This window comes from Schistocerca gregaria, chromosome 9, assembly GCF_023897955.1.
Source record: "Schistocerca gregaria isolate iqSchGreg1 chromosome 9, iqSchGreg1.2, whole genome shotgun sequence".
Lineage (NCBI taxonomy): Eukaryota > Metazoa > Arthropoda > Insecta > Orthoptera > Acrididae > Schistocerca > Schistocerca gregaria.
The window spans coordinates 232,704,707-232,718,275 of NC_064928.1; positions in this window are offsets into that span (position 1 = coordinate 232,704,707).

Below are 13,569 nucleotides of genomic sequence, written 5' to 3' on the forward strand. Positions count from 1 at the left end.
TCACGTTTTTACTACATATGAACACTTTTCACATTCTCCCGTGCAACTCGGCTGCTAGTCGTCCTTTCATTCAGAATCTTAAGGTCTTACCTCATGTCCAAGGCACCAAAGTCAGCTAAAAAGTCAATAATCGATAACTAAAACTTGAATTGTACTACTTCTTACTGGCTATTACATCAACTAGGAAGCTTCATCTGTGTTCTACTATGGTGCTTTTAGTGTCTCCGTATACCGCAGCACGCGACATAGCTTTGCAGACGATAAGTACAACCGTTTCAGAGAGAAGATCGGCCAATGTGACGATCTGGCTTTAAGTCGATTCGATAACAAATGACGAAAATGGACGGGTTCCTCAGGTTTTTACAACGTGTGAACACTTTTCACATTCTCCCGTACAACTCGGCTGCTACTCCTCCTTTCATGCAGAATCTTAAGGTCCTAGCTCATGTCCAAGGCACCAAAGCCAGCTAAAAAGTCAATAATCGATACTTAAAACTTGAATTGTACATCTTCTTAATGGCTATTACATCAACGTAGATGCTTTATCTGTGATCCACTATGGTGCTTTTAGTGTCTCCGCATACCGCAGCATGCGACATAGCTTTGCAGACGATAAATGTAACCGTTTCAGACAGAAGAGCGGCCAATGTGACGATCTGGCTTTAAGTCGATTCGATAACAAATGACGAAAACGGACGGATTTCTGAGGTTTTTACTACGTATGAACACTTTTCACATTCTCCTGCGCATCGCGGCTACTAGTCCTCCTTTCATGCAAAATCGTAAGTACCTAACTCATGTCCAAGGCACCAAAGAAGGGTAAAAAGTCAATAATCGATACCTAAAACTTGAATTGTACTACTTCCTACTGGCTATTACATCAACGTAGATGCTTCATCTGTGATCCAGTATGGTGCTTTTAGTGTCTCCGCATACCGCAGCACGCGACATAGCTTTGCAGACAATAAGTACAACCGTTTCAGAGAGAAGAGCGGCCTATGTGACGATCTTGCTTCAAGTCGATTCGATAACAAATGACGAAAACGGACGGATTTCTCAGGTTTTTACTACATATGAACACTTTTCACATTGTCCCATACAACTCGGCTGCTAGTCCTCCTTTCATGCAGAATCTTAAGGTCCTAGCTCATGTCCAAGGCACCAAAGCCAGCAAAAAAGTCAATAATCGATACGTAAATCTTGAATTGTACTACTTCTTACTGGCTATTACATCAACTTAGAAGCTTCATCTGTGTGTCCACTATGGTGCCTTTTGTGTCTCCGCATACCGCAGCACGCGACATAGCTTTGCAAACGATAAGTACAACCGTTTCAGAGGGAACAGCGGCCAATGTGACGATCTGGCTTTAAGTCGATTCGATAACAAATGACGAAAACGGACGAATTTCTCAGGTATTTACAACATATGAACACTTTTCACATTCTCCCATGCAACTCGGCTGCTTGTCCTCCTTTCATGCAGAATCTTAAGGTCCTATCTCATGTCCAAATCACCAAAGCCAGCTAAAAAGTCAATAATCGATACCTAAAACTTGAATTGTACTACTTCTTACTGGCTATTACATCAACTTAGAAGCTTCATCTGTGTTCTACTATGGTGCTTTTAGTGTCTCCAAATACCGCAGAACGCGACATAGCTTTGCAGACGATAAATGTAACCGTTTCAGAGATAAGAGCGGTCAATGTGACGATCTTGCTTCAAGTCGATTCGATAACAAATGACGAAAACGGACGGATTTCTCAGGTTTTTACTACATATGAACACTTTTCACATTGTCCCATACAACTCGGCTGCTAGTCCTCCTTTCATGCAGAATCTTAAGGTCCTAGCTCATGTCCAAGGCACCAAAGCCAGCAAAAAAGTCAATAATCGATACGTAAATCTTGAATTGTACTACTTCTTACTGGCTATTACATCAACTTAGAAGCTTCATCTGTGTGTCCACTATGGTGCCTTTTGTGTCTCCGCATACCGCAGCACGCGACATAGCTTTGCAAACGATAAGTACAACCGTTTCAGAGGGAACAGCGGCCAATGTGACGATCTGGCTTTAAGTCGATTCGATAACAAATGACGAAAACGGACGAATTTCTCAGGTATTTACTACATATGAACACTTTTCACATTCTCCCATGCAACTCGGCTGCTTGTCCTCCTTTCATGCAGAATCTTAAGGTCCTAGCTCATGTCCAAATCACCAAAGCCAGCTAAAAAGTCAATAATCGATACCTAAAACTTGAATTGTACTACTTCTTACTGGCTATTACATCAACTTAGAAGCTTCATCTGTGTTCTACTATGGTGCTTTTAGTGTCTCCAAATACCGCAGAACGCGACATAGCTTTGCAGACGATAAATGTAACCGTTTCAGAGAGAAGAGCGGCCAATGTGACGATCTGGCTTTAAGTCGATTCGATAATAAATTACGAAAACGGACGGATTTCTCAGGTTTCTACTACGTATAAACACTTTTCACATTCTCCCGTGCAACGCGGCTGCTAGTCCTCCTTTAATGCAGAATCTTAAGGTCCTAGCTCATGTCCAAGGCACCAAAGCCAGCAAATAAGTCAATAATCGATACCTAAAACTTGAATTGTACTACTTCTTACTGGCTATTACATCAACTTAGATGCTTCATCTGTGATCCACTATGGTGCTTTTAGTGTCTGCGCATACCGCACCATGCGACATAGCTTTGCAGACGATAAATGTAACCGTTTCAGAGAGAAGATCGGCCAATGTGACGATCTGGCTTTAAGTCGATTCGATAACAAATGACGAAAATGGACGGGTTCCTCAGGTTTTTACAACGTGTGAACACTTTTCACATTCTCCCGTACAACTCGGCTGCTACTCCTCCTTTCATGCAGAATCTTAAGGTCCTAGCTCATGTCCAAGGCACCAAAGCCAGCTAAAAAGTCAATAATCGATACTTAAAACTTGAATTGTACATCTTCTTAATGGCTATTACATCAACGTAGATGCTTTATCTGTGATCCACTATGGTGCTTTTAGTGTCTCCGCATACCGCAGCATGCGACATAGCTTTGCAGACGATAAATGTAACCGTTTCAGACAGAAGAGCGGCCAATGTGACGATCTGGCTTTAAGTCGATTCGATAACAAATGACGAAAACGGACGGATTTCTGAGGTTTTTACTACGTATGAACACTTTTCACATTCTCCTGCGCATCGCGGCTACTAGTCCTCCTTTCATGCAAAATCGTAAGTACCTAACTCATGTCCAAGGCACCAAAGAAGGGTAAAAAGTCAATAATCGATACCTAAAACTTGAATTGTACTACTTCCTACTGGCTATTACATCAACGTAGATGCTTCATCTGTGATCCAGTATGGTGCTTTTAGTGTCTCCGCATACCGCAGCACGCGACATAGCTTTGCAGACAATAAGTACAACCGTTTCAGAGAGAAGAGCGGCCTATGTGACGATCTTGCTTCAAGTCGATTCGATAACAAATGACGAAAACGGACGGATTTCTCAGGTTTTTACTACATATGAACACTTTTCACATTGTCCCATACAACTCGGCTGCTAGTCCTCCTTTCATGCAGAATCTTAAGGTCCTAGCTCATGTCCAAGGCACCAAAGCCAGCAAAAAAGTCAATAATCGATACGTAAATCTTGAATTGTACTACTTCTTACTGGCTATTACATCAACTTAGAAGCTTCATCTGTGTGTCCACTATGGTGCCTTTTGTGTCTCCGCATACCGCAGCACGCGACATAGCTTTGCAAACGATAAGTACAACCGTTTCAGAGGGAACAGCGGCCAATGTGACGATCTGGCTTTAAGTCGATTCGATAACAAATGACGAAAACGGACGAATTTCTCAGGTATTTACAACATATGAACACTTTTCACATTCTCCCATGCAACTCGGCTGCTTGTCCTCCTTTCATGCAGAATCTTAAGGTCCTATCTCATGTCCAAATCACCAAAGCCAGCTAAAAAGTCAATAATCGATACCTAAAACTTGAATTGTACTACTTCTTACTGGCTATTACATCAACTTAGAAGCTTCATCTGTGTTCTACTATGGTGCTTTTAGTGTCTCCAAATACCGCAGAACGCGACATAGCTTTGCAGACGATAAATGTAACCGTTTCAGAGATAAGAGCGGTCAATGTGACGATCTTGCTTCAAGTCGATTCGATAACAAATGACGAAAACGGACGGATTTCTCAGGTTTTTACTACATATGAACACTTTTCACATTGTCCCATACAACTCGGCTGCTAGTCCTCCTTTCATGCAGAATCTTAAGGTCCTAGCTCATGTCCAAGGCACCAAAGCCAGCAAAAAAGTCAATAATCGATACGTAAATCTTGAATTGTACTACTTCTTACTGGCTATTACATCAACTTAGAAGCTTCATCTGTGTGTCCACTATGGTGCCTTTTGTGTCTCCGCATACCGCAGCACGCGACATAGCTTTGCAAACGATAAGTACAACCGTTTCAGAGGGAACAGCGGCCAATGTGACGATCTGGCTTTAAGTCGATTCGATAACAAATGACGAAAACGGACGAATTTCTCAGGTATTTACTACATATGAACACTTTTCACATTCTCCCATGCAACTCGGCTGCTTGTCCTCCTTTCATGCAGAATCTTAAGGTCCTAGCTCATGTCCAAATCACCAAAGCCAGCTAAAAAGTCAATAATCGATACCTAAAACTTGAATTGTACTACTTCTTACTGGCTATTACATCAACTTAGAAGCTTCATCTGTGTTCTACTATGGTGCTTTTAGTGTCTCCAAATACCGCAGAACGCGACATAGCTTTGCAGACGATAAATGTAACCGTTTCAGAGAGAAGAGCGGCCAATGTGACGATCTGGCTTTAAGTCGATTCGATAATAAATTACGAAAACGGACGGATTTCTCAGGTTTCTACTACGTATAAACACTTTTCACATTCTCCCGTGCAACGCGGCTGCTAGTCCTCCTTTAATGCAGAATCTTAAGGTCCTAGCTCATGTCCAAGGCACCAAAGCCAGCTAAAAAGTCAATAATCGATACTTAAAACTTGAATTGTACTACTTCTTAATGGCTATTACATCAACGTAGATGCTTTATCTGTGATCCACTATGGTGCTTTTAGTGTCTCCGCATACCGCAGCATGCGACATAGCTTTGCAGACGATAAATGTAACCGTTTCAGACACAAGAGCGGCCAATGTGACGATCTGGCTTTAAGTCGATTCGATAACAAATGACGAAAACGGACGGATTTCTCAGGTTTTTACTACGTATGAACACTTTTCACATTCTCCTGCGCATCGCGGCTACTAGTCCTCTTTTCATGCAAAATCGTAAGTACCTAACTCATGTCCAAGGCACCAAAGAAGGGTAAAAAGTCAATAATCGATACCTAAAACTTGAATTGTACTACTTCCTACTGGCTATTACATCAACGTAGATGCTTCATCTGTGATCCAGTATGGTGCTTTTAGTGTCTCCGCATACCGCAGCACGCGACATAGCTTTGCAGACGATAAGTACAACCGTTTCAGAGAGAAGAGCGGCCAATGTGACGATCTTCCTTCAAGTCGATTCGATAACAAATGACGAAAACGGACGGATTTCTCAGGTTTTTACTACATATGAACACTTTTCACATTGTCCCATACAACTCGGCTGCTAGTCCTCCTTTCATGCAGAATCTTAAGGTCCTAGCTCATGTCCAAGGCACCAAAGCCAGCAAAAAAGTCAATAATCGATACGTAAATCTTGAATTGTACTACTTCTTACTGGCTATTACATCAACTTAGAAGCTTCATCTGTGTGTCCACTATGGTGCCTTTTGTGTCTCCGCATACCGCAGCACGCGACATAGCTTTGCAAACGATAAGTACAACCGTTTCAGAGGGAACAGCGGCCAATGTGACGATCTGGCTTTAAGTCGATTCGATAACAAATGACGAAAACGGACGAATTTCTCAGGTATTTACAACATATGAACACTTTTCACATTCTCCCATGCAACTCGGCTGCTTGTCCTCCTTTCATGCAGAATCTTAAGGTCCTATCTCATGTCCAAATCACCAAAGCCAGCTAAAAAGTCAATAATCGATACCTAAAACTTGAATTGTACTACTTCTTACTGGCTATTACATCAACTTAGAAGCTTCATCTGTGTTCTACTATGGTGCTTTTAGTGTCTCCAAATACCGCAGAACGCGACATAGCTTTGCAGACGATAAATGTAACCGTTTCAGAGATAAGAGCGGTCAATGTGACGATCTTGCTTCAAGTCGATTCGATAACAAATGACGAAAACGGACGGATTTCTCAGGTTTTTACTACATATGAACACTTTTCACATTGTCCCATAGAACTCGGCTGCTAGTCCTCCTTTCATGCAGAATCTTAAGGTCCTAGCTCATGTCCAAGGCACCAAAGCCAGCAAAAAAGTCAATAATCGATACGTAAATCTTGAATTGTACTACTTCTTACTGGCTATTACATCAACTTAGAAGCTTCATCTGTGTGTCCACTATGGTGCCTTTTGTGTCTCCGCATACCGCAGCACGCGACATAGCTTTGCAAACGATAAGTACAACCGTTTCAGAGGGAACAGCGGCCAATGTGACGATCTGGCTTTAAGTCGTTTCGATAACAAATGACGAAAACGGACGAATTTCTCAGGTATTTACTACATATGAACACTTTTCACATTCTCCCATGCAACTCGGCTGCTTGTCCTCCTTTCATGCAGAATCTTAAGGTCCTAGCTCATGTCCAAATCACCAAAGCCAGCTAAAAAGTCAATAATCGATACCTAAAACTTGAATTGTACTACTTCTTACTGGCTATTACATCAACTTAGAAGCTTCATCTGTGTTCTACTATGGTGCTTTTAGTGTCTCCAAATACCGCAGAACGCGACATAGCTTTGCAGACGATAAATGTAACCGTTTCAGAGAGAAGAGCGGCCAATGTGACGATCTGGCTTTAAGTCGATTCGATAATAAATTACGAAAACGGACGGATTTCTCAGGTTTCTACTACGTATAAACACTTTTCACATTCTCCCGTGCAACGCGGCTGCTAGTCCTCCTTTAATGCAGAATCTTAACGTCCTAGCTCATGTCCAAGGCACCAAAGCCAGCAAATAAGTCAATAATCGATACCTAAAACTTGAATTGTACTACTTCTTACTGGCTATTACATCAACTTAGATGCTTCATCTGTGATCCACTATGGTGCTTTTAGTGTCTGCGCATACCGCACCATGCGACATAGCTTTGCAGACGATAAATGTAACCGTTTCAGACAGAAGGGCGGCCAATGTGACGATCTGGCTTTAAGTCGATTCGATAACAAATGACGAAAAGTAACGGATTTCTCACGTTTTTACTACATATAAACACTTTTCACATTCTACCGTGCAACTCGGCTGCTAGTCCTCCTTTCATGCAGAATCTTAAGATTCTACCTCATGTCCAAGGCACCAAAGCCAGCTAAAAAGTCAATAATCGTTAACTAAAACTTGAATTGTACTACTTCTTACTGGCTATTACAACAACTAGGAAGCTTCATCTGTGTTGTACTATGGTGCTTTAAGTGTCTATGCATACTGCACCCAGCGACATAGCATTGCAGACGAATAATATAACCGTTTCAGAGGGAAGAGCGACCAATGTGACGATCTGGCTTTAAGTCGATTCGACAACAATTGACGAAAACATACGGATTTCTCAGGTTTTCACTACATATGAACACTTTTCACATTCACCCTAGTAACGCGGCTGCTAGTCCTCCTTTCACGCAAAATCGTAAGGTCCTAGCTCATGCCCAAGGCAGCAAAGCCGGCTACAAAGTCAATGATCGATAGCTAAAACGTGAATTGCACTACACCTTACTGGCTATTACATAAATTTATTAGTTTTTTCAGTGTTCTACTATGGTGCTTTTAGTATCTCCGCATACCGCAGCACGCGACACAGCTTTGCAGACGGTAAATGTAACCGTTTCAGAGGGAAGAGCGGCCAATGTGACGATCTGGCTTTAAGTCGATTTGATAACAATGACGAAAACGGACGGACTTCTCAGGTTTTTACTACATATGAACACTTTTCACATTCTCCCGTGCAACTCGGCTGCTAGTCCTCCTTTCATGCAAAATCTTAAGGTCCTAGCTCATGCCCAAGGCACCAAAGCCGGCTAAAAAGTCAATAATCGATAGCTAAAACGTGAATTGTACTACTTCTTACTGGCTATTACATAAACTTAGGAGATTGTTCAGTGTTCTACTATGGTGCTTTTAGTGTCTCCGCATACCGCAGAACGCGACATAGCTTTGTGGACGGTAAATATAACCGTTTCAGAGAGAAGAGCCCCCAATGTGACTATCTGGCTTTAAGTCGATTCGATAACAAATGACGAAAACGGAGGGATTTCTCATGTTTTTAGTATATATGAACATTTTTCACATTATCCCGTGCGAAGCGGCTCTTACACTTCCCTACATGCAAAATTGTAAAGTCCTAGCTCATTTCCAAAGCACCAAAGAAAATTAAATGGTCAATAATCGATAACTAAAACTTGAATTTTACTGTTTCTTACTGGCTCTTACATCAACTTAGAAGCTTCTCCTGTATTCTACTATGGTGCTTTTAGTGTCTCCGCATACCGCAGCACGCGTCATAGCTTTGCAGACGGTAAATATAACCGTTTCAGAGAGAAGGGCGGCCAATGTACGTCCTGGCTTTAAGTCGATTCGATAACAAATTACGAAAACGGACGGATTTCTCAGGTTTTTACTACATATGAACACTTTTCACATTCTCCCGTGCAACGCGGCTGATAGTCCTCCTTTCATGCAAAATCTTAATGTCCTAGCTGCTGTACAAGGCACCAAAGCCGGGTGAAAAGTGAATAATCGATAACGAATACTTGAATTGCACTACTTCTTACTGGCTATGACATCAACTTAGAAGCTTCATCTCTGTTCTAGTATAGCATTACATAGCTCGCGACCTATCTTTGGAGACGATAAATATAACGGTTTCAGAGGAAAGAGCGGCCAATGTAACGACCTGGCATTAAGTCGTTTCGATAACAATTGAAGAAAACATACGGATTTCTCAGGTTTTCAATACATATGAACCCTTTTCACATTCTCCCGTGCAACGCGGCTGCTAGTCCTCCTTTCATACAAAATCTTATGATTCCACCTCATGTCCAAGGAACCAAAGCCGGCTAAAAATCAATAATTGATAACCAATACTTGAATTGTACTGCTTCTTACTGGCTATTACTTCAACTTAGAAGTTTCTTCTGTGTTCTATTATGTTTGCTTTTAGCCTCACAGCATACAACAATAAGTGACATAGCTTTGCAGACGATAAATGTAACCGTTTCAGAGAGAAGAGCGTTAAATGTGACGATGTGTCTTTAAGTCGATTCGATAACAAATGACGAAAATAGACGGATTTCTCAGGTTTTTACTACATATGAACACTTTTTACATTCTCCCGTGTAACGCGGGTAATAGTCCTCCTTTCATGCAAAATCTTAAGGTCCTAGCTCATGTACAACTCACCAAAGCCGGCTAAAAAGTGAATAATCGATAACGAAAACTTTGAATTGTACAACTTCTTGTGGGCTATTACATTAACTTAGAAGTTTCTTCTGTGTTGTACTATGGTGCCTTAAGTGTCTATGCATACTGCACCCAGCGACATAGCTTTGCAGACGACAGATAAAACCGTTTCAGTGAGAAGAGCGGGCAATGTGACGATCTCGCTATAAGTCGATTCGATAACAAATGACGAACACGGACGGACTTCTGAGGTTTTTACTACATATGAACACTTTTCACATTGTCCCGTGCAATGCGGCTGCTAGTCGTCCTTTCGTGCAAAATCTTAAGGTCCTAGCTCATGTCCAAGGCACCAAAAAAGTCTAAAAGGTGAATAATCGAAAACTAAAACTTGAAGTGCAGTAGTTCTTACTGGCTATTACATCAACTTAGAACTTCATCTGTGTTCTACTATGGTGCTTTTAGTGTCTCCGCGTACCGCAGCATGCGACATAGCTTTGCAGACGATAAATGTAACCGTTTCAAAGAGAAGAGCGGCTAATGTGAGGATCTGGCTTAAAGTCGATTTGATAACAAATGACGAACACAGGCGAATATCTTAGGTATTTACTACATATGAATACTTTTCACATTCTCCCGTGCAACACGGCTGCTAGTCCTCCTTTCATGCAAAATCTTAAGGTCCTAGCTCATGTCCAAGGCACCAAAAAAGTCTAAAAGGTCAATAATCGAAAACTAAAACTTGAAGTGCAGTAGTTCTTACTGGCTATTACATCAACTTAGAAGCTTCATCTGTGTTCTACTATGGTGCTTTTAGTGTCTCCGCATACCGCAGCATGCGACATAGCTTTGCAGATGATAATTGTAATCGTTTCCGGGAGGAGAGCGGCCAATGTGACGATCTGGCTTTAAGTCGATTCGATAACAAATGACGAAAAGGGCCGGATTTCTCAGGTTTTTACTACATATGAACACTTTTTACATTGTCCCGTGCAACGCGGCTAATAGTCCTCCTTTCATGCAAAAACTTAAGGTCCTAGCTCATGTACAAGGCATCAAAGCAGGCTAAAAAGTGAATAATCGATAACGAAAACTTGAATTGTACTACTTCTTACGGGCTATTACATTAACTTAGAAGCTTCTTCTGTGTTGTACTATGGTGCCTTAAGTGTCTATGCATACTGCACCCAGCGACATAGCTTTGCAGACGACAGATAAAACCGTTTCAGTGAGAAGAGCGGGCAATGTGACGATCTCGCTATAAGTCGATTCGATAACAAATGACGAACACGGACGGATATCTGAGGTTTTTACTACATATGAACACTTTTCACATTGTCCCGTGCAATGCGGCTGCTAGTCGTCCTTTCATGCAAAATCTTAAGGCCCTAGCTCATGCCCAAGGCACCAAATCCGGCTAAAAAGTCAATAATCGAAAACTAAAACTTGAATTGTACTACTTCTTACTACATATTACATCAACTTAGAAGCTTCTACTGTGTTCTACTATGGTGCTTTTAGTGTCTCCGCATACCGCACCCAGCGACATAGGTTTGCTGTGGGTAAATGTAAATGCGACATAGCTTTGCAGACGATAAGTACAACCGTTTCAGAGGGAAGAGCGGCCACTGTGACGATCTGGCTTTAAGTCGATTCGATAACAATTGACGAACACGGACGAATTTGTCAGGTTTTACTACATATGAACACTTTTCACATTCTCCCGTTAACGCGGCTGCTAGTCCTCCTTTCATGCAAAATCGTAGAGTCGTAGCTCATGTCCAAGGCACCAAAGCCGGCTAAAAAGTCAGTAATCGACAACTAAAACTTGCATTGTATGACTTCTTACTGGCTATTACATCAACGTAGAAGCTTCATCTGTGTTCTACTATGGTGCATTTAGTGTCTCCGCATTCCGCAACACGAGACATATCTTTGCAGACGATAAATGTAACCGTTTCAGAGAGAAGACCGGCCAGTGTGACGATCTGGATTTAAGTCGATTCGATAACAAATGACGAAAACGGACGGATTTCTCAGGTTTTTACTACATATGAACACTTTTCACATTGTCCCTTGCAACGTGGCTGCTAGTCTTCCTTTCATGCAAAATCTTAAGGTCCTAGCTCATGTGAAAGGCACCAAAGCCGGCTAAAAAGTCAATAATCGATAACTAAATCTTGAATTGTACTACTTCTTACTGGCTATTACATCAACTTAGAAGCTTTATCTGTGTTCTGCTATGGTGCTTTTAGTGTCTCCGTATACCGCAGCACGCGTCATAGCTTTGCAGACGATAAATGCAACCGTTTATGAGAGAAGTGCGGCTAATTTGACGATATGGCTTTAATTCGATACGATAACAAATGACGAAAACGGACAAATTTTTCAGTTTTTTGCTACATATGAACACTTTTCACATTCTCCCCTGTAACGCGGCCACTAGACTTCCCTTCATGCAAAATCTTAACTTCCTAGCTCATGTCGAAGCACCAATGAATGGTAAAAAGTCAATAATCGATAACAAAAACTTGTATAGTACTACTTCTTACTGGCTATTACATCAACTTAGAAGGTTCATCTGTGTTTTACTCTGATGCTTTTAGTGTCTCCGGATAACGTAGCACGCGACATAGCTTTGCAGACGATAAATGTAATCCTTTCAGAGAGAAGAGCGGCCAATGTGTCGATCTGGATTTAAGTCGAATCAATAACAAATGACGAAAACGGACGGATTTCTCAGATTCTTACTACATATGAACACTTTTCACATTCGCTCGTGCAACGCGGCTGCTAGTCCTCCTTTCATACAAAATCTTAAGGTCCTAGCTCATGTCAATTGCACCAAAGCCGGCTAAAAAGTAATAATCGATAACGAAAACTTGAAATCTACTACTTCTTACTGGCTATTACATCAACTTAGAGGCTTCATCTGTGTACTACTATTATGGTTTTAGTGTCTCCGCATACCGCAGCACGCGACATAGCTTTGCAGACGATAAATGTAATCGTTCCAGAGAGAAGAGCGGCAAATGTGTCGATCTGGATTTCAGTCGATTCGATAACAAATGACGAAAACGGACGAATTTCTCACATTTTTACTACATATGAACACTTTTCACATTCTCCCGTGCATCGTGGCCACTAGCCTTCCCTTCATGAAATATCTTAAGGCCCTAACTCATGTCCAAGCGCCAAAGAAGGGTAAAAAGTCAATAATCGATAGCTAAAACTTCAATTCTACTACTTCTTACTGGCTATTACATAAACTTAGAAGTTTGATCTGTATTCTTCTATGGTGCTTTTAGTGTCGCTGCATACCACAGCACGCGACATATCTTTGCAGACGATAAATGTAGCCGTTTCAGAGAGAAGAGCGGCCAAAAGACGATCTGGTGTTAAGTCGATTCGATAACAAATGACGAAAACAGACGGATTTCTCAGTTTCTTACTACATATGAACACTTTTTCGCCCGAGGACCGCGGCTGCTAGTCCTCCTTTCATGCAAAATCCGAAGGTCCTAGCAAATGTCCAAGGCACCAAAGCCTGCTAAAAAGTCAATAATCGATAACTAAAACCTGAATTGTACTACTTCTTACTGGCTATAACATCAACTTATAAGTTTCATCTGTGTTCTACTATGGTGCTATTAGTATCTCCGGATACCGCAACACGAGACATTGCTTTGCAGACGATAAATGTAACCGTTTCAGAGAGAACAGCGCCCAAAGTATCGATCTGGCTTTAAGTCGATTCGATAACAAATGACGAAAACGGACGGATTTCTCAGGTTTTTACTACATATGAACACTTTTCACATTCGCTCGTGCAACGCGGCTGCTAGTCCTCCTTTCATCCAAAATCGTATAGTCCTACCTCATGTCAAAGGCACCAAAGCTGGCTAAAAAGTCAATAATCGATAACTAAATCTTGAATTGTACTACTTCTTACTGGCTATTATATCAACTTAG